General features: G+C 45.3%; 2 long non-coding RNA genes across 2 annotated transcripts in view; both read right to left on the bottom strand.

The window, feature by feature from the left end:
* Window positions 1–2,886: 2,886 nt before the first annotated feature.
* On the bottom strand, window positions 2,887–13,160 carry LOC140850341 (uncharacterized). The gene is made up of 3 exons (XR_012133004.1): window positions 9,256–13,160; window positions 4,602–4,681; window positions 2,887–3,089 (listed from the first exon to the last, which is right to left on the bottom strand). It is a non-coding gene; the product is annotated as an uncharacterized lncRNA (long non-coding RNA).
* A 45-nt stretch (window positions 13,161–13,205) lies between these two features.
* Window positions 13,206–22,544, bottom strand: part of LOC118971158 (uncharacterized) — a 47,199-nt gene continuing 37,860 nt past the window's right edge. Inside the window, exon 3 of the long non-coding RNA XR_005059480.2 lies at window positions 13,206–15,487. This is a non-coding gene — a long non-coding RNA (uncharacterized lncRNA). The remainder of the gene's footprint in view (window positions 15,488–22,544) is intronic.

Here is a 22,544-nt window from a genome sequence, read left to right as displayed (position 1 = left end):
TACTGTGGCATCCTCCCCATTCTGTACTCTTAGGTTATTACAAGTTAAAAACTATTTTGTGGGCCTTGGTCTTCCTAGAACATGCAATAGAAAGATCAGGACTTTTCATTGGGATGTACTCCATGTGCTCAAAGGGGGTAAAGGTGTGTTGACATTGAGGAAGAGCCCCCGAGTGGGAGATGGTCCAGTGACAGCAGATAGGGAACATCTTGGAGTCTGGGGATGGAGGTGACTGATGTTAATATCCCCTTTGGGCGCTAAGGCAGAGATTTTGGTGGACTGATGTTATTTCTCCCCACATTGCTCCTCTTTCCCTTTCTTGTGCAAACAAAAATTCTTCTTGGGGCATTGCCTCTTCCCAGCTACATGACCTAATCAATTTTAAGCCCCTTCTTGCTTTTTCCTTGCTTATAAAGTAGTTTAAATTTGGTTTCTGTAGCTTGCTACCAAAAGAGTTGGGAAGGATCTATCTGGTTCTATCTCTGGGGTTAGGAACCACATGCTTAAACAAAGGATGCCTAGGAGCCCCAATGGTGGAAGGTCCCATGGAGTTAATAGAGATTGACTTCCTTATGGAGAAATTCTTACCCAGACACCTGTGTCTAGGTGTGAATGTGGGGCCTGTGCAGGCTCTCTGAGCTGTATGTTGACATAAGATTAAGTTGCACTGGGATACTCTACTTAAAAGCTATTCTGATTGATAGAACAGACTAAAAAATAATAGTAATAATTATAGCCCATTTCCTTCACTGAGTTATATCTTTTCATGAAGGTGTCTTGAAAACAGGAATCTCCACTTTGTGTGCAAATGGAAATGAGATATGAGAAAAGAGTACACACTATGGGTCACAGCTTCTGGCATTTCCCTGTTTGCTGCTTTTATTGCTCTCAAAAGAACAGGGTGCTTACATTTTTCTTTGTTTATGTCACAATTCCTTTATCAGTGGTTTCCTTTTTTTTAAAAAAGTCCTTTGGTTTTCTTTATCTATTTTTAAAGAGCCCAATAAATTTCAAAACCAGCTTGCAATTCAACTGACCACTAAGCTTCCAATCTCGTGAGTGTAGTTCAGCCTCATATGGGCTCCCAGGCATGTTTCTCTCTGATTGTACCGGGCATTGTCACATGGAAGAATGTGACGGGCTAGGCTCGCGGGAAGCCATGCAAACACTCTGACACACTGTCTTGCAAAATCTCCCAGTGACCCATTATGGAGTGAGAAGTCCAACCTTTGTTCCAACCTGCGTGAAAGAGCCCAGTGGTCAAGGTCAGTGACCTGCCATGCCCAAGACAACCCCTCTTCTGACTGGTAAAGGCCCCCTCCTGTAAGAACAGCAAGAGCAGCCAAGGGAAATGCTTATCTGTCCTCCTGGGTAACTCGCAGCCTGGGCCCCTTGCCTGCTGCTGAGCTGGGCCGGAAGTCCGAGAGGGAGCCTCTTCCAATTCAACCACTAGGCCACATGGCAGGGACTCCAATGTCATTCCAACACCCCACGGAAAAGCATAGAGCAGCCATTGTCATGTAAAATTAGCCTGGGCAAAGCCCCAGAGAACAAACTGTTGGAAGCCATCCTGCTCTCCCAGTGCAAGGGCACCTGAGAGATAAAAATGGTTCTAATTCCTTCTTTTGGTCATCAGTATTCTCTCAGTTCCACACTATCTACCCTCTACTTTTAATTCCCTCCTGCCCTGAATTCATTGATCACCCTATGTCCTCCCAGAGGCTGCCCAGGAACAGGAAGGTTATTGGTGGCCACGGAGGGCAGGGAGAATCCAAGGAATGAACCCCATAGCCTCATATTTGCCAATGGTCCATTGAAACCACATCTAATCTCCAAGTTAGCAAACAGATTTGGCTCCCCTTGCAGGCTTCCCTCTCCATCAAATGTCTACTTTGTCCAAGATCACCCTTCAGCCTGATAACACAGAATAAGGCTACTGTCTGGTTGTCCCCCTGAGGCCTTTCATTCAAAGCCAAGGCTGCTGACATTCTGCATAATACCTTCTCCAAAGAAGGCTACAGCTTTCCCTCCATGCCTATGCAAAACACGGAGCTTGCCAATAGTAAATTATTCTGACCCATGAGAGCCAGCTAGAGCCAGTACAATTTTTCTGTAGGCTTCTCATCAATTACTTTTTATTTTCCAAGCTGAACACTCCCTGTGGAGCTGGAGCAAGGCTGAAAGCCGAACTGTGCTCAGAGAAAGTCCTGGCAGTGAAAACACCAGAGCACTGAATGAAAAATCTATGCTCTCCCCACTAACTTCTCCAACAAGTGGGCCTCCCAGGCCACAGCCCGGACTGATTGGAACACTGTCATTTTTTGGCATCTCAGGCTGAATTTTCCAAGACACAACGGCATGAGGTGTTCCATCATCTTGATCATTGTTATGACTGGTGGGGAGGTAGAAGGGAACAAATAATCGGATGAGCAAAGCTATGGAACAGCTGAAATGGTAAAATGCTTATGATCAAGTAAGTCATGGATCAAAGTGACTGGTTCTTAGAGATGCAAATTTCCCCTTCCTTAAAACAAGAAGTGAGGATGGAGCTCCAGCAATGAGTCTAAAAGCGAGACATTCATGGACTTGAGGGAGTGTCCGCTATTTCCCATTAACCAGCCAGCACTGAAGTAAAAGTGTCTTTGAGGTTGACTTTGAGTTACAAACTAGGGGGAAATAGTGTAAGGAAGTAAATCAAAATAGGCACACTGGTTGTACATGATGATAGGATTACTGGGCATTTTTTTCTTTTCTCTATTTTCCTAACTTCTTGAATACCATAATAATTTCTCATGTTTTTAGTTTCGTAAAAGAAAGCGCCCCCCCCCCCATATTTTTCTAGCTTGTAGCCACCCAAACACCCAGTTTAAAAACTGAGCACTCATTCTTGACTCCTTTATTTATTCCTCTTTACATATCTTGGTGCACATGTCCTCTCTTCTGCACTCCACCTTCGGGTCCTCAGTGCAGACACCTGGTGCTATTTCAATCCTCCTTCTCATCACTGACATCCTCCCTTAAGTGGTGTCCCCATTGCTGTTCTCACCGATCGTCTAAGTCCTTCCTCCAACGGCAGCCAGAGTGACTTTCTAAAATAGAAACCGTGTCATGTCACATTCCTGCTTACCTTCTTAAATAGCTCTTCACTGCCTCCAGGAGACAATTTAAATTCCTTCCCACAACACACAGGACTCTTCAACACCAAACTTGCCAAGCTCTTCAACTTTACTTCTTGCTCTCTGACAACTCTACCTACTGCCCCTACCGCCTATAGTCCCCAGGTCACTTATGCCAGCCGCAGGCCTTTACACAAGTGAGACCTTGGCCTGAAATGCCCCCTCCCTCCTGTGCAGCCCCCCAGGCCTCTGTGAAATTCAAGCATCCCACACTTGCCCACCCAAGGAGACACCGATGGCCACACACCTTGTCCTGACACTGACCCTGTCCACGTCACGGCACTGTACACATGGCTTAGGAGTTACACAGCCCCGTATCTGTCTCTCTCACTAGACTCTGCCCTGGGAGGGTGGGGACCTGGTGTGATTCACTTCTGGATCCTCAGCCCCTGGTTTCAACAGTGCCTGGCACAGGGGAGTAGTTTGCTAAATATTTGTTGATTTCAGAAAAGGAGGAGTAAATAAAAACATTAAAATGTGGCTTTCTGCCATACTTGTCATACAGTTAGAACTGTAACATCTACTTTACCACACACACACACAAAAAAACTAAATCATCTAAAATAATGAAGAAAAATCAAAGCATATTAAGTGGCTATTGATTCCCAAATTCTGGGCTTTTCCCCTCCACCATGGCTTACCCTCCCAGCCCCCTCCCACCTTTCAACAGGTGTTTCTAAGGCAAATACAAAGCGGTACCTAGCGGAATTCTGCTGCTGGAGTTTTGGTGTGGCAGTGCTAAGGACCTCAGTGGACTGTGGCATCAGTGGCAGTGTTACGGAGGACCCCTTGTAGAGGTATCTGTTTCATGTACAGAGGCCCTCACCCAGTGTCCTTGTCAGGCAATGACAGATCGCCACCTCCTTTGCAGAGGAAAGGGTGGACTGACAGAGACACCCAAAGCCCAAAGGGGAGAAGCCAATACCCAATGAAGTTTTAGCTAGAAATGTAGATAATAAAGTATCCCTGAAATATTATGAGTTCAGAAATAGGAGTTCATGTACACTCAGCCCAAGAGTCCAAAATCTGGGTCCTTGCCCTTCCAGTGCTTGGCTGTGTGACCTTGGGCCAGTCACCCAACTTTTCAGAACCTGTTTCCTCAGCATAAAATGAGAAGGAATTGGAGTAGGTGTCTTTCTGAGAGCCTGTGAAAGCACTTCAGAGAACTAAAAGATTGTGTGCAATATAAAAGTAAGGCCTCAAGCCCTCTGGGTTCAGTCCTGGCTCTGTGAGGTGTGTCTGTGTCCTTGGGCGGGCTTCTTAAACTTTTGAGCTTTGGTTCCCCTGTCTGAAAAATGGGCTTGTGAAATGGAACTTGCAGAGCTGTTAGGAGGAATAGAAAGTCGCTTGTGTGTAGAAAAGGGTAGCCCTTATTGGTTACTGGGTTTTGAAGCCAGGGCATAGTAATTAGGACCACAGACCTACCTGGTTTCTAATCCCAGTTCCACTCTGTCACTCGGGACCCTTGGGCAAGCTGCTAACTTTCTCTGAGCCTCTGTTTCTTCCTGTGACAAATGGAGATAACAGCTGTATGTACCTCAAAGGGTTGTGAGAATTAAATTAAGTCAGGCCAAACAATAAATGCAAGGGGAAGCATCAACCTCTGGCAGATGACACCTTGCCTGTCTTACTGTCTGGCGGAGGTGCTTCAGCCCAGGCACCCCAGCCCCAACTCCTGCTGCTTCTCAGCTCCCTACCCCTGAAGTCAGAGGGAACCTGCCTCCCACTCTTCCAGGGAGAAGAGGGAAGAGGAAGGCAAGGTCACAGGTGACAGGGAAGGGCCCAAGGTGACTTTGGAGGCTCGGGGCAAGCTGGCCTGGAACTCATCTGCCCTAGGAGCCTGCTGGTTCACCCTGCCTCACCTCCCTTGGTTTCCGAAGCTTAAAATAGCCTGAACCGGTGTGGCCACATTTCAGCCTGCCACTAAGAGAGAACCCCCAGGGTGTTTTCAAAGGCAGCTCTGAGCTCCTCACTAGCCAGGCTCTAGTTAGGGGTTATTCACACACACCAGGTCCCTCCAGGTCTGCCACGAAAATGTATTCTGAGTGTTTTCCTGCTAAGGCTCCTCTCCAGGCAGCTCCTCTTGCTCAGAAGGGTCAGACCGATCAGCTCCATTAATAACAGGGGCTGCAAACCCCACCAGCTGCTAGGAGGAGTACTTCTGGGTGGGGAGAGGGTGTGAGAGGCTCTAAGCGGAGACTGGAGGCCGGCCACCACATGATGGGAAAAGCCTGCACTTGGTGTCAGGCGACTGGTGTTCTAGGTCCAGCATTGCCTGCCGCTGCTCTGTGACCTTACATAAGTTGCCTCCTCTCTCCAGGCCTTCAAGTGGCATCATCCAGACCCAGGTTTTCTAGACTCTCAAACGGGCTCTCTTCTCCACGATGCCCTGCCTTCATTCTCAGACCTTCTGTGATGGCAAGATGGCTTCCAGCAGCTCCAAACCCACCTTGTCTCATTTTCACGTCTGGCAGGAAACAGAAAGAGTTTCTCTTCCCTCACTGGCCAAACCAAAGTTCTGATTTTGGTTGCTTGAGCTGTGCTCTGTGCCTGTCTGTGGGAGGGCATGGTGAAGCGGCCCTCAGAGCCCATTCTGACCCCTTCTAGAATGTCTCCTTGTGCTGCTAAGGCTGCATCAAACCCAAAATCTAGACCCGCAGCTTCCCCCTCAGCCAGGGTTGTGTGTGAGACTTAAGTGCCTCCCATCACATGTCCCTGGGCTAGAAGAACATCTGTGGAGGCGGCAGTGAACCGGGGCCCCGCGTTCTTGCAGCTCTGGCTGTGGCTCCTGGCCAAGGACAGTCACCGCTGTGTACAGTCTCCAGCTTCGTGGGTGTTGATAAGCTTACGACGCCCAGATTGCAGCAACGGGCTGCATTCTTGAGTGTGATCATCCAGGGAGACGACCTCCCTTTCCAGCTTCTTCCTTGATCTCTGGTGGGCAAAAGGCATCTTTCCTGGAGACCCACCCGGAGCCCGCGCCTCCAGCCCTTCCAGGGATTTCATGAGCACCTGTCTTCCTGCATTAAATCTTTTTCTGTTTAAAAACTGTCAGAGCCATTGCTGCTCCCTTGATAGGACTCCTGATGGAGACGCCAGCCCTGAACCAACGGCTGGGCTGGAGGGAGAGGAATGTGCTGCCCGCCTGGGCCTCGGGCACATGCTCACCGTGGAGTCTGGTTTACCAACTCTGCCAAAATACAGACCAAGAATTATTTCCTGAAATTACTACTACTTTAGTATTGTTAAGGACCTTAATAACTATTAAATAACAATTATCAGAGGAAAGAGGGAATGGAGATTGGACAACTAAAAAACAACAGATTTTACTTTCATCCCAACCCAACATCAAGGTAAGAAGCACTGGGAGACGTACAGAACAATGGAAAATGTCAAGATTTTGTCCAGGCCAAAACTGTGGTGTGGCAGACAGCGACAGTGCCACACTATGATCCCTTCCATCCCCTTCCTGTACCACAGGCCCATCCCTCAGCCCTGTGCACTCTGCTTCTGACCTGCACCTGTGACTCACTCCAGAAGGCTACCCCGTGTGACCACACTCAGAGAGCTGGGGCTACCTGGAGCTCAGCTTGGTCAGGCGGGCCTTGACCAATGGCTGACCTGTACGGGTGAATGAAAGGCCGGATCTCTGGCCTCAGGTGTGGACTGACTCTGAGTTATGATTGAACCGTGGGATCAGGCTGAGGCTGGGATCCGACTGGAGGGTGCACTTGGCTTCTCCCGCTCCTTGTCCTGCTCTGCCAGTCCCTGGAAAGACTTCTTTAATACATCATTTACACAGGAATCCTCGTCCTGGGTTTTCTTCTAAGGAACCTGGACATATAGAAATGGCCAGAGGTGTTCACAAGAGCCACAGTGGCTGCTCCTCTGGCTCACTAGGAACGTGACATTGTCAATATTGAGGGGACTCCTGCCTGAGTGAGGATTCTGGATGCAAAACGATTCCCTCCTTTTTAGAAAAGAGATCATTACAGGAGGAACTTCTGTAATTCCTTCTTTGCCTTTCAACCAAGATTAAAGCTTGGCAAAACTAAGAGAGCATCAATTAATCTTTGTTTTTATTTTCACTGCTCCTTTAGAAAATACTTATGGTTACCAGAGGTGGGCACTCAACCCCGAAATTCCCACATAACTATTTGAGGAAATAACGGGTTTCCTTTCATTAAATAAAAAAATAAGACCACTCTGGTGGAGAGAGGCCCCTGAGACATAGGAGCTTCTGAGCAGCTCCGGTACCCACCGAGGCCCCTGGGGAAGGAGACGTAGAGGACGGAGTGGAGAGGCAAGCCCTGGGGAGGAGGCAGCTGGCTGGGGAGGAGGTCACCGTTAGGCTCGCTGCTGACAGACAGGTGAGCCATCCCAGGACCACAGGGCCTCTTTGGGTTAGTTTCCTCACCTGTCAGAATGACCGCCTAGGGGGGCCTTTCCAGCTGCCAAGTTCCCTCCCCCTTCCAGGAAGCACATCCACACCACAACGGAGCACTAAAGTTTAATACTGAATTTTATTTTTTCATAGAAACCAGAGGGAGGTAGAAGCAACTTATTTTATTGTGCCCCTTTATTTTTCTGAGAAGTAAGCGAATTCATTCCACTACAGGCAGATACATAAAGGCTGACCCACAGCGTCCAAGAACAATTCCTGACCCCAGCCAAGATGAACATTGGGAATTTCCTTCCTAAGCAGCCGCTTGGGCATCCAAATCAGTAACGTCTTTGTCTTGGGCCCAGGCAATCCACAGTCTTGCTCCCTGCCACCCAGAGGGACTGTTACATGGGAGACGGCTACATTGTTAAGAAGACCTCTGTGTGCCAAATTGGAGGGTTGGTTAATTATAATTCCAGGATTTCACCGTAGGTAGTTTCTTCAAAGGCCTTCATTTATTTGCTGTTTAGAGCACAAGAAACCTCATTTTATGCCATTTCTTTTTTTTTTTTCTCCCAGGGAGGCTAAAAGCTCAGTACAGCTAATAGACTATATATCACTGACTTTAATTTAGTTCCAGGCAAATTAATGCTAGAGAAATTTGACAATTTGATATCAAAAAGCACCTATTTTTATTGAGAATGGACGATCAACCACTCAGGTGTCCATTCAGAAACTAAGGTGGCTGCTGAAAGGTATTTGTTTCTAAAGAGAGAGTCAGAGAGGGGAAGGAAGGGAGGGAGAAATCAAGGATGGATGGAAAGAAGGAAGGGAGAGAAGTTTATACATGCTGCTGAACTTTAACCCCAGCAGACCAGCCCATCTATGTCCAATAGAAATATAATATAAGCTACATGTGTAATGTGAAAGTATCAAGTAATCATATTTAAAAAACAAAAAGAAGTTTAAGTTACTTTTAATAACATCTTATTTAAGCTAATATTATCCTGACTTAATATATTTGAAATGAAAATATCATTTTAACATGTAATCAATAAAAAAAATATTAATGAGACACATTGCATTGTTTTCCCTGTCTTGTCAAAATCCTCACGGGTCAGTGATATGTTTAAAGTCAGAGCACACCTCAGCTGGAGCTTGCCGCATGTCAAGCGCTGGACAGCCACCCTGGGCCATCACTTTGGGCTCTGCAGGTCTGGTCTCTGAGGCCCGTGCCGCTCAGGTGAAACTCCGCACCCAAAGAACACCAATGACTAGATGGCCTCTTCTCGTCCCCAAGCCTCCTCTGAATTCTCTTAAAACGTCTCTGCTATGTGAGACACATCTGATTGCTCTTCCCTCTGCCAAACCCGACACCCGTTTCCTTTCCTGCCCTCCGGTGCTGCACCCCCAGCGCTCTCACTGCCCCCAAGGTTCACGGTATCTTCTTGTCTCTCTCTCTCTCCCTCTGAACAGCTTCCAAACCCAGGCTCCCAAGCTGGACCTGTCCCCACAGCTCCGCTCGCACATTCCAAATTGCCTGATGGGCACCTCCACCGAGCAGGCCTCGGCACCTGAGACCCAGTGGTCTAGACCAAGCCTGTCTCCTCCCACCCACACCAGCTTTCCTGCCGGACGTCCTGGTGTTCCTTCACATCAGCACCACTGAGGAACAAATGTTTAATGAGCACTTACTATAGGCCAGCTGCGGGAATACAGCTGTGGACAAGACAGAGATCTCTCTTCATGGAGCTGATGTTCTAGTGAGGACAGTCAGGCCATAAAACATAATAATTAAATATGCAGTATGTTTGAAAGTAATATTCACTCTGAAGAAAAATAGAACAAGATATGGGGAATAGGGATGACGGGAGGGAGGTTTCTTTATTTCCTCTAATCTCCAAAATCTGTAGTGTCCACTTTATTATTAAAATGTTCCTAATTTTTTTAAATCGCTGCTATTTCTGCCGGGTCATCAATCATCAGGCAAGTACTTTAACTTCTTTGAGCCTGTCTCCTCAACTACAGGGGAACAGGGATCCTTACCTCACAGAGTTGCAGTAGGAATTAGTATGGGGTTATGTGTAAGCTATCACGTACCTAGCCTGGCACAGCAAAAAATGATGATGGGGATGGTGATGGTGGCAGCAGCGGTAGTAGTGATGACAAAAAGTATGGCTTTCAATGAGCTAGAGATGAAGTGCTGAAAGGAGCAGGTTCTGCCCGGGTATCTGAGTGACCACAGTTCTCAGTGTTCAGGGAACTGAGTTTTCCCTTCACCTGATGCTCTTCATAAAAGTTAAGGTCATCTGATATATTCATAGTAGGTTCCAGGTACAATCAATCCCACATCTGAGATTCTGAAACGGATAAATTTTGTACTGGGACTACAGATGATATAAAAAAGGGAAAGATCCAGTTATCGTAGCTATTTGGTGTGATGAACTATATAAAGCTGGTTTACTGGATACATGTGTAGTGTTTTTTTTAAGGGAACAAATCTTCCCTATAATAATTCTGTAGTTTTCATTTCTTTGTAATAAAATAATTCATCTTTACTATAGGACATTTGGAAAATATACAAAGAAGTAAAAAGAATAAAATCATGCATGATTCCACTAGGGACAACAGTGATGTACACGTTGAGGGGCATTCTTCTGATTTGTTTTATTTTTTCCTTTCTAATAATGTGGGGGTGGGGAATGCAATGCATCCTCTCTTTACTCTGCTACTGGTTCCTGGGAAGGGTGAGCTTAGGAAGCACAGAGACAAAATGAAGTGGGTGGAATGTGAACATTTCAGGGTAGCCCAGGGAGAGGGATGGGATGGCTTGGGGTAGGAGAGATGGGAGAGAAGCTGGGTGATGAGACCAGTTCCAGAGAACAGCAAAGGGCTGAGCAGAGCAGCAGACTGAGGGCCTGAGGAGGAAAGTAAGGGCTGTGTAATATTTTATTACAAATCCGCCCCATCACTCACAAGCCTGCAGGAAAGCTGGCCAAGGGCCTCCATCTTGTGACAGCATGTCCTGTGGAAAGGAAGCTCTGTCTGACTTTCCGGTGCATGTGAGCGAGAGCGGCAGAGAGAAGAGAAGCGTCCAGGAAGGCAAGCTGCCGGGCAAGGGAAGTCAGAATCAGGGAAGCCACTGAGGCGTGGCCTGGGGAGCACAACGCTAGGCTGCATGAGGAACCTACAGAAACCTTGGAGTGGATGCAAGATGGCTCCTGAATGTGAGCCAGTGAGCACAGTACTGAAAGGCAAAGAGGGCCAAAGGCTGGAAGACTAGAGACAGCCGCTCGCTGTCACATGGCTTATATAATACTTTGCCCCATTGACGAAGCTGCCTCTGTCTTTTGGGCAAATAAATCTTTAGTCTGTGGAAGCTACCAGCACATGACTGTTTCAGTCACAATGTTGTAAAACCTCCCTGGAGATTCCTGGACGAAAGTGAAAACTGTCACTACGAAATGACAAACGAACCAGAATAACCAGGGTTGGATGACCTCCGCCAGTCACTGAGGCTGCTTCCCATGATAACAAGCCCTCCCCACACAAGAGACAGATGTCCCGACTGCCCTACAGGCCTTCTGGTCCGGAAGCTCAGCCGCCCTGTGGAGAAAGAGCTTTTGCAAAGAAATCCATCTGAGTTCAGCTCTTGTGGCTCTATGGAAAAATAGTAATACTTAACAGTGGTGCAGTGGGGAAAAAGAAATGATTTTAGTACTTGGAGAAAACAATTTCAGAGAAAAATTGTACTTCAAAAACCAGATGGTTCATTTTCAATAGTTGCCTATATATTCTCTATTTTCCTGCTCAGCAGAATGGAAAAAGATTGAAATTGACATTTTTTAAATCATGAATCAGTTGACAAGTAATTGAGAAAACAAGACAAATGCCAGGTTTGTGGAGTTTTTCCTCTTTCTTTCCACACAAGTAAGTCCAGAGGTTCAGGTAGGCTTTTTTAAAAAAAGAAAGAAAAGAGAAGGCTGTCAGTGGTCTGTTCCAGAAGCCTCCAGCAGTTGCTTTTCTGAGACTGCTGTCCATCTGGGATTTGGAGTTGTCCCGCTGGTGCTCCATGCAAAATAGTACAAAAGCACCTTTGGTTTTCTGACCCATGCAGTTTCATAGCCTTTTCCAGACTTGAGCTGAGGAAAAAATGCTACTCTTGGCCTCAAAGTCACAGTTTAGCAAGTGGTATGTTCCAGGGGAACTGGTGGGTCTGAAGATTGATTTGTATCTGCTGCCTCCTGGGGCTCCCAATCAGCTACTTGGCCCCAGAACCACCGGTCTGAGTGCTGCAATGCACACCAGGGGCCAGGAAGAATGCGGCACAAATGTCGCTAGTGAGAGCAGCCTCGCTGTCTGGATGTCTTCTGGTTTGTGCATTTTCCCCCAAATCACCATCACATATACAAAAAGGGTGACGGGGGACCTTTGTGTCCACTGACCACAGAATGGATCCTGTCTTGGAGATCTGGTGGTGGTGGCACTTTGATGTGACTGTGGCTTACTTTTTCTCCCAGCCATATGACCCACCTGAGATGCTTTCATGCCAGGTCTGCTGGGAGCATGAAAACAACACTGTAGTAGCCAACAGGGAACCCACCGAGCAGCTGATTGAGCTTCACTCGTTTCTCCAAAGCAGCAGCGAGTCTCAAAGGATGCTGACTTTTCCATCTGACTTTCAGAAATGGAGTGGAACTTGGGGTGGGCGGTAGGGAGAGTAGATTTAAATAAATATACATCATCTCTCCTCCAATCTACAATCCTAAGGTCCACAGCATTTTGCTGATCATTACAGTGTTATGGGGAATGGTAGTCTTTTTGATGGCAAGTCGTAAATGAAAACGAGAAAAGCAAATGGGGTCCCTTTGCCTTGCACAGCATTCACTTTGTGCCCTAACACGGGTTCTGACCCCATAAGCCCCCAAAAGCTTGCCTGAGTTTTGCCTACTGTGAACTCCCACGGCATCCACCGTCTGTGTCTTTCATTTTGTATGGAACATTTGCTGACTCTAAAAATAATAATAATAATAACCTTCCTAGGTATCCTTTCAATTTTTCTCAACTCTCCATAAGGCCCTGGAAGGCAGATTTCCTGCCTGTTGTCTCTCCAGCATCAAGTTCAGGGGCCTCCCTATAGAATGTCTCAAAATAATTTAATGATGTAGAAAATCATATACATATGGATATACGGCCCACCCCAAGAGAGGAAAAGTATCCTTCAGCAGGAAATGCCAAGGACAGAAGTTTGATTTGGAAAACACTTGCTGATACCTTCTTGGGGTCATGGCTAAACCTGACAGTAACGAAGTAGCTTCTAATTTCAGAGGCAAATACCATTGTGTTGGGCACTCAGCCATCTTCAATGTAAACCGTAGGCATTGATACAGGGAATGGAGAAAATCTGAGAAGCCACAGACATTGGGCCTTTAAAAGTACAGCCTAACCATGGGTTATGGAGAGAAAAAGGTGGTATGCTGGGGCCAGCTATTGCATATCAGGAAACTGCAGGACTTTTGAGAGCCAGTTGTTAAATCATCGGTAACCTGAAACTGACTGTGGTGAGAGTACTTATACCATGGAAATCAGCAAATGCTGCAAATCAGGCCCCCCACCCCACCCCATCCCACCCAGGACAGCTGGTTTACCAGGACACTACTGGTAGCATCTGACCATCTGCAGATAGGCAAGTGTAATTTTTGAGCAAAGTTTTCAAGCTGTGACCTCAACTGGCCTTACTGCACAAAGCCCAGTCTCTGCCAACAGCAGCCGATGGGCCCAGGAGCAAATGTTGGATGTTACCTGTAGCTGAGAATCTTTGGTCGTTCCTGGCTGTTGTCAGCCACATCTGCCCACCTGACAGCACTTATAATCACAGCTTTTCTCTACAAAGGACTACAATATGCACACATATACAGTATGCATTTTGAATTTGTAAGTTTCTTCATTATGGATCCTGAGAGCACTGTATACGAAGTGGCTCTACCTTCGCCCCCACAGGGGGTCCCCCACTGTGAAGGCAGCAGAACAATCCCTCCAGATGGCCAGAGTCTCCATGCACGGCACCTCCTGCTGGGATTTTTTTTGTTGCCTTTATTTGCCCTTCTCTATCTATCACCTTTCCCTGGTTGACCTTATCTAGTCTCCTGGCATTAAATACTGTTATACGCTGATAGCACCCAGCTCCAGCTACGATTTCTTCCAAGCTACGGACTCATCCAACCTCCTTCTTGACATCTCCACTAGGATGTTCATGGGTGTCTCAAACCTTTCAAAAGGTTAAGTTGGCTCTTGTCATTCCTTTGCTTCCAATGGTTTCTCATCTTATGCCAAATACAAATCCATAAAATAGTCTCATTGCTACCCCCAACCCATCACTTCCCAGTCCTCTCTCACTGCTCCCCGACCACTCCGCCCCACCATGCTGGTCTCTTTGCTGTTGTTCAGATAAGGCAGGCAGGCTGACCTTACAAGAACTTGCTGTACCACCTGCCTGGGAAGTTCTTTCACCAGGTGTCCTCACGGCTCCCTCCCTCACCTCCTCCAAGTCTTTACCAAAGGCCACTGGTTAAAGAGGCCTTCCTTGGCCACCTTATTTTAAATTACACCCTCTCTTCACACTCCCTACTCCCTCCCTTGTCCTCTACATCCTATCACCTCTTAACATACTTTTTCTTACTAACTTTCCTGATTATTGCTTTTCCCTCCCACTAGAATGTAAATTCCCTGAGGGCAAGGATTTTAGTCCAGGGTGTTCACTACAGTACTCCTAAGAATTAGCACAGTGCCCAGAGCATAGTGGGGGCTCAGCAAATAGCTGTTTAATGAAGAAATGAAAATCTCGGCTCCTGACCTCAAACCTGCTGCTCTTCCAGTCTTCATTTCTGCTAGTGGGCCCACCATTTCACACGGCAGCTCAGGATGAACCCCTAAGCTACCCTTATTTCTACATCCAACCCATTTCAGAGTGCTTAAACACTTCTACTTCCCAAATATATCTTGAATTTGACCACTTGCCACCACTTTTCAATCACCATAGCACAAGTTACTCTCATCCCAAGTGGACAACTGCAGTCACTTCCTTCCGAGCCTACCCTCTCCCATACCCCCCCATGCCCACCCCTCCACACACACACACCTCCAGAGTGAACCTGTGAAAATGTCAGAGAGAACACATGACTCCCTGCTGAAACCTCCCAAGGGCTTCTCAGTACATCTAAAATAAAATCTATGCCACTTGTCCTGGCCACTGCTGACTTCTCCAGACTCATCTCGGACACTGCCAATTGTTCTCCTTCCTCCAAGAGTAGGGGTTAAGTGCCTGCCCAGTGACGGAGCTTTCAGAGTGTTTGGGGCACATCATGGAACAAAATGGAAAAATACTTATGCTCTATTCTACTGATGGGAAACAAAAGCAAGCATTAAATGTGGTACCAATCAGTGATATCATAAACAGGAGGTGATGAGTGCAACGGAAAATAAAGAGAAATTAGAGAGGAATTGCAAGTGTTGAGTTGGGGCCAGCAAGGGTGGGCTGCACTCCTAAATAGGTCTGCACTGAGGAGGCAGGACATGAGCAAACGTGAGGATGGTGAGCCGCCCTGGTCCTCTCACTGCTCTGAAAACAAACCGGGCTGGGCTTGTACTGTGTCAACTCTAAGCTAGACCTCCACTTCTTGGAACCCCCTCCATGCAGAGTTACAGGCTGGCATGGACCACAAGTGTGCACGAGATTTGGAAGGCGGAAGCAAAGCTGCGGCATGATTCTTGTTTTGCTAGGAAGGTCAGTGAAGGGCAACCGCCTGCTCATATTGATGCTCATCTGCTGGCCCATTTTGTGGGACAGCAGCCGAGCCAGAGCACCTTCAGTCCCCACAGGATCTTTCCCTTCAGCAACTCCAGTTCCCGGTCAGGTGCACAGTCAGCCCTACAACGAAGGGCACAGAGGTCAGTCTTGAAGGTGCAGAGGGACAGTCAGGTTCTGGCCCATCCTTGCAGCTCCCAGTGTGTCCTCCTACCCTCCCTTCACACCCGTCTTGCATTCTCAAGTGCTGACTTCAGATGGAGTATGAGAGGCAGAAACATCAGCCTCACGTCTAGTCATTAATCAGCTCCCCCATTTCTGTGAGGCCAAATCTCTAAATAATAAATTAAATAAAGAAATAAGTTGTTACAGAATTTATTATAGGAACAATATATTTTTATTACGCTTGTTATAGACATAATGGCTGGCTCCTTATTTAATCTATATTCCTATGTCACCACCTTATAAAAAAAATCTTACCTAAATATCTAAAATAGAAGTTTCTGCAGTCATTCCATATCATCTCATCTGTTTTATAATTTTATTGTGTAGATTACTTTCTAAAGTTGTATTTTTTTATTCATTTGATTGCTTGTTTACCAGAGTCTACCCCATTCATGGTTCTACCTCCAGTGCCTAGAATAGGGACTGCATATCATAAGAATTAAAAAAGAAAATGATTGAATACATGTACTTGATGTCTTTTATCTTGAGTGTCAACAGATTTTTGAATACCAAAATAAGCTAAAATGGTGTCAAACTACAGGTGTTTTGAATGCAAATCTCACAAGGCCTTAATGGGAAAACTCGGCATTTATTCATAAAGCCTGTAAATGAAAAGACAAAGCATTTTATTGATTACATTAGTCCAAATTCTGTGAGAAATTTTAAAGCATAACCAAACCAAAAACAAACTTTTAATGTTCCAACACTTCATTTCACAATAAAAGTCCCCTATGTCTCTTTGAACTAAATATTGAAATAGTTCCAAGATAATGTCTTTTATTAGTAAATTACACCCAAACCTAAGGGGTCTGAGTAAGAGTAAGTTCTCTCTAGCACTGTCCAGCTAAATGTATTTCCAAGAAAATATAGAAGTAGGTGACTTTTAAAATTATATAAAACAAGACAATCCTTTAAAACAAATGTCTAAGTTTTACATTTTAACCACTTCAAACCAAAGATACTTTGGAGTCAAAACTTCTTTCGCCAATTCTAAATGGAATGGTGGTCCCAATTTTTGCCAAGTAACCCATTTTCACTGTCATTAATTATTCCTTCTAGACATTAGACTGATGTTTGCTCATTTTATTCTTTCCTTCATAGCCTCTCCTTTCAGCATCCTACCTATTCCTGCACCAGAAGCTCCAGTCAAAAGAACTCGGTGCTTTCTTACTGTGGCCAATCCTGGTGTTCATTTCCTTCCTAAAGGTGTTTGCTTGTTCATTCATGCAGTGGACCGATATGTATTGATCACTATGTTCCAGAGGCTGTGTTTGTTTCAAGGTCATTGTCTTGGAGGAGTTCCTTCCTTTTCTGGCCCATAAATGTTACAGCGTTGACCAGAAGCAGTAAGTCTATCCCTTCTTTGTTTTCCCAAACATTCTCCAGGAGACCATTTGGGGTGTAACACTTCCTGCTGCTGTTCCTACAATTCTCCCACTGATCCCTATTTGTCCTTGGTTAAGTGCTCTTCCTTCCCATTTCTGCTCCTGCCCTTTCAAAGTCTGAAAGCATCACAGGATTTCCTGTGCAGCCTCTCGTTTTACTAGCTCCCTTCCCTTTTCTCCTGCAGGACCGTCACATGCAATTGAAGATCTAGAGTGACATTTCTGAGAGCGTCCCAAACCTGTTGACAGCATTCATTTCAAAGTGTCTGACCGTGACATCTGGCCTATCTTTCCTCCAATCTTTGGGAAATCTGCTTCCTTCAAGTCTAGATTGAATGTTTTAACTGCAGAACTTTCTCCGTCCTTGGCTATCATAAGCTCAAAAATGGATTTTGGATTCAAGCAGCCATTAGCAGTATCACTTCCCCAGGTCACTGAATTTGCTTATACCTAAGTTTCTTAATCTGTACAAAAGAGGCTTCTATAAAGATTTCATTTTCCAAAGATGGCCATACCAATAAACATATATGTGTACCCCATCCCATTTGCTTTTCTTACAACACGATGTTGACATACCCTCACTGGGCAACGTCTGAGATAAAACCATAGAAGGCAACACAGCTGCTGCCTGGCACTCTCTTAGGATGTACACCTTGGGAATAGAGTTAACTAGCAAGTAAAAATACAGGACACCCAGTTAAATTTTAAGAAAAACAACAAATAATACTTAAGTGTAAGTATGTCCCAATATTGCATGGGATATACTTACACTAGAAAGTTGTTTGTTGTCTCTTTGAAACTCAAATTTTAACTGAGTCTCCTATATTTTGGGGGGAATCCCACTTTGGAGCCCGGATCCACCATGTAAGAAGTCTGGCTACCCTGAAGCTACAAACTCGTCCAGGCCCTCAGTGTTAGGGTGCTCCCAGCCCAGGCGTCAGACATGTGCAGAGAAATCTTAGGATGATCCTGGCCCAGCTGCATGCACAGACTCCAAGCCAGAGCCTCTAGATAAATGCAGCCTACTCTCAGAACCAGAAGGGATGATAATAATAAATGATTCTTATTGTTTTAAGTCACTAAGTTTGAGGATAATTTGTTACACAGCAAAAACTAGTATCACCCACTTCATAGAATTTTTGTGTTGTTAGAAGATGATAATATATAGTAAGGCACCTAGCATAGAACCTGGAATAAATATAATTCTGCCCCCTTCCCCCCCTAGCCCACACACAAAATCATTTACACACATGCATGACACCTCATGGTCTCTTCCTCAAGATTAGTTTCATTTCCACAAAACTAATTTCTCTTTATTGGCTAGAACTGGATCCTGACGGTGTCAGCTGTTTCTCCAAAATGTTTTCTCAAACCTCTGAGAGATTAAGCTGACAGCAAAGCAAGAATTGCCAGACTCTGTGAGACCCCCTTGCATAACGGGGAGCGCTGAAGTCCCCTTACACTCACTCTTACGGCCCTACGCCGATGCTGTGATCAGCTCTGGGACTCTCTTTTTTATCTATCTATAATATGGTTCCACCAAAACCACTTCTGTTCTTCTCTCCCTTTGTCTTTACACAGACTCTGGTATTCTTCCACCTACACACTTGTGAATTTCCATGAAGATGTTCACAGATTACTTGTATGTCTGCTTGTTTTCATGTTCCGCTCCTGCTGCGTGCTGACGCCATTATTTTGTGGTTGTAACAATTCCTGATGATTTAGTCCCCCCCAGTGCCCCACAGATGCTAACAAGCCCCTGCCACTCCAGTCAGGTCAATGAGTCAGTCATATCTTTTCCTCCTCTTCGTGTATGTTTAGACCTGCTGATTATCACTCACAGTAGAGACATAAGATCATATGGTAGGCTGAATATAGGTCCCCATCCGCCTGAAGATGTCCACATCCTGGTCCTTGGATTTTTTTAGTGTGTTAGCCTCTCATGTACCTTACATGACAAAAGAGACTGTTGCAAGTCTAAGTTAAGGACCTTGAGATGGAGAGATTATACTGAATATCCAAGTGCACCCAAAGTAATCAGAAGGGTCCTTATGAAAGGGAGGCTGGAGAATCAGAGAGACATGAAGGTGTGTTGATGGAAGCAGAGGTGGGCATGACGTGAGGCCATGAGCCAGGGAGTGCAGCTGCCTCTAGAAGCTGGCAGGCAGGGATACAGCTTCGCCTATAGAATCTCCGGAAGAAATGCAGTTCTGCCAGCACCTCGGCTTTAGCTCACTGAGACTGCTGTTGGACCTCCAGAGCCCTAAGATAACACATTTGTGTTGTTTTAAGCCACTAAGTTGGTGGTAATTTGTTGCACCAACAGGAAACTAACAGTGACATCCATGAGTCTCATGAAGTTACCTTTGGGGGGGAGGGGAATTTTTCAGCCCTGTTGAACCAGAAAGATCACTCACCTGTTATCAGTGTGTTTGCTTATAATTATGACCTCACTTCCTTTCCTAAAAAGTTTGAGATGGCACGTTAAGAAATAGATTCTCTATTTTTATTTGACCTAAATGAGCTATAGTTTGAGAGAAAAATAAAGTGTGACAATTTATGTGTGAGGATGGAATATGTTTAGAAAGAGGAAAAGAGAATTCAAGGCCACTGTGTCTGCATTCAGGACTAAATGTGCCTCTGGCTTATAGTGAGAAAGAAACAAGACACTCACTGTGATGGAGGCTGCTAGCTTTCGCCGGACCAGCTTCCTCTTCTTCCTGGGCTTTAGCTAGACAACATTTCCCGGACCATCTTGCCATGGGCATGGCCTCTGACTACAGTCTAGCCAAAGGAATGTGAATGGTTGATCGGTGCCACATCTAAGCTTCCCTCCCCCGAACTTCCTCTATGTGTTATTCTGTTCTTTACCCTTCCATTGGCTCCATGCAGATAACCATGACATCCTTGAAGCCATAGGAGGGACATACAGTAGACAGTTTCACCTTCCATGGTGTCAGTTACCGGTGGTCAACTGTGGTCCAGAGCAGATGATCCTCCTTCTGATGTACAGGCAGAAGGTCAATAGTAGCTTAATAATACATACGATGCCTACATCATTCACCTCACTTCATCTCATGTAGGCATTTTATCATCTCACATCACCATAAAAAGAAGGGTAAGTAGAGAACAATAAGATATTTTGAAATAAGAGAGAGACCACATTCACATAATTTGTATTACAGTACAATTGTTCTATTTTATTATTAATTATGGTTGCTAATCTCTTACTGTGCCTAATTTATAAATTAAACTTTATCATAGGTATGTGTGCATAGGAAAAATAATAGTTTATATAGGGTTTGGTACTATCGTCAGTTAGGCATCCACCGGGGGTCTTGGGACGTGTCCCCTGTGGATAACGGGAGGACTGCTGTACTGCAAAACGGAGGAAGCCTGGTTCACTGCTTCACTGACTGCAGGAATCACAACTGCTCAGGAACATCTATTTCAGACTTCATATGAGTGAGAAATTAACTACTATTGTGTGGAACAACCATACATCTCGGGGTTGTTTACCACAGCTCCTAGCATTATTTTGACGTAACATACAAGGCAAACACTAAGTATTTTGAGGAAGCAGAGCCTGTCTGGCAGACAGGCACACCACAGGATCCATGCCACCTATAAGAAGCTGATTAGGGCTTATGTTTCAGTACAGATGCAACACGTTTTATAAACATGCCTTGAAGAATGGCTCTTCATAGGTTTTCCCAGCTCAACCCAATTGCAGCTACGGCTGGTGCAAGAAACTCTTCTCTTGATGCATTATTTAGCTTGTATTAACAAAACAGCACGGTCTTAATATTTTCACTGTGGTCTAAATCTGAATGAAGAAATCACTTACTAGCCTTTGACTATGTCAAAACATAGTTCCCTGGATTCAACCACTAAAACATTGTTCAGTGTCCAAGAGAAACACCACCCTACTAGGGCACACTTGTCTTGACCTAAGATTAGGGTTACCAACTGTCCTAGTTCACCCAAGACTGAGGGGATTCCAGGCATGTGGGACTTTCAGTTTTAAAACCAGGCATTCCAGGCAAACTGGGAAGAGTTGGTTACCCCACAGGACACTATTCTGCTAGAAGCAAGTCTATACATACGGTGGAAATCCAGGAAATGATATGTTCCTTTAGGGTACCACTGACTGGGAAACTCCTAGAGTCTCTGATTCATCCAATGGTTATGCCCACACCCTTGCAAAGGGCCGGTGATGAAGTTAATACTAGTAGACAGTGTGTCCTCATCTCTTGCATTGTTTTGCGCAGCAGAGCAGGCTGCTAATGCTAAATGCTGGGAAACCAATCCTGAAGCAGAATGGTGATGCTATAGTGGGAAGGTGGGTGCCCATGGCAGCACCGAGGGACTCTAACAGGAGGCAACAGCTGGGTGGGGGATGGAGGGTGGAGGGGGCAAGCACAGTGCCATGCGGTGCAGCCATCCGTTCTGCCCTGGGGTTCCCCATCACCCTGCTAACTCAGCAACACTCGCCATTAGGTGGTCCCATATTCTGGGTCCTGGGACGTTGAGCTTTAATTTGTCTGTGGTCCCCATCCCACGGAGCTGCCCTCCACCCCCACCTCAGGGGCTTTGAGACTCATGTCTTTGACCCTAACTTACAGGAGTGGATGAAGTTAAGTGTTAACCCTAAAGAAAATCAGGGAAGGCAACGGGAGGCAGCGCAGTGCTTCCCAACTGTCAGTGTTTGCTACACCTCTGTCACCATTGTGGTCATGTCCCATATTCCCTACACTATTATTTACCACAGATTTTTCTTTATATTGCCTCATTTTTTAAACTCAAATAATTCTGTTTTAAAAGGAAGTTGCATAACAAGCGAGACTCTAAAACCATGTGCTTAACCAGATTAGCTTATTGCCATTATCCTGGTCTCAAATATCATTAAGTTTGGTTGTTTTTGATCCTTATATAAGGCATACAGGAAGTATTCTTTTGTGTTCTACTTTTTTTCTTCAGTGTAGTTATGGTGAATTCATTTAAAAGGCTTTATAACTTTCTGTATACCTGTATAACTTTCTGTATACCTTTGTGTCTATATACCTTCATATATTCATGCATTCTACTTTTGATTGACATTTGGGTTGTTTCCTGTTTGGGACTTGTGCATATAGCAGAGAATGAAATACGGGAGTCTCATTATGTGCATATGCAGCATTAATAGATAATATCAGAAAGTTGATAAAGTGCATGCACCAATTATAGTCATCCCTGTAATATACGAAAAGGTGTGGTCCATTTCCTCATCAGCACTTGCGCTGGCTATCTTTTCAACTGTAAAAATACCTCTGGGTCTGTAGTGTACTGTGCTGTGGTTTTAACTTGCACTGGCCTGGTAAGTTATGTAGTTTATCTCCCTTGCCTGTGCTTATTGATCATTTGAATATTTTCTCTTGTCAAGGACATGTTCCTGCATTTGCTGCTGTTTTATTGTGTAGTCTCCTTTTTAATAATTCTAGGAATTCTTTATATATTAGATGTGAGTCCTTTGTCAGATATATGTACTGAGAATTTTTCTTTCACTATGTGGCTTCCCTTTTTACTATATT

The sequence above is a fragment of the Manis javanica genome, chromosome 7 (assembly GCF_040802235.1).
Source record: "Manis javanica isolate MJ-LG chromosome 7, MJ_LKY, whole genome shotgun sequence".
Taxonomy (NCBI): domain Eukaryota; kingdom Metazoa; phylum Chordata; class Mammalia; order Pholidota; family Manidae; genus Manis; species Manis javanica.
The sequence above is the reverse complement of the archived record's forward strand: the minus strand, read 5'-3'. Positions and strand labels throughout refer to the sequence as shown.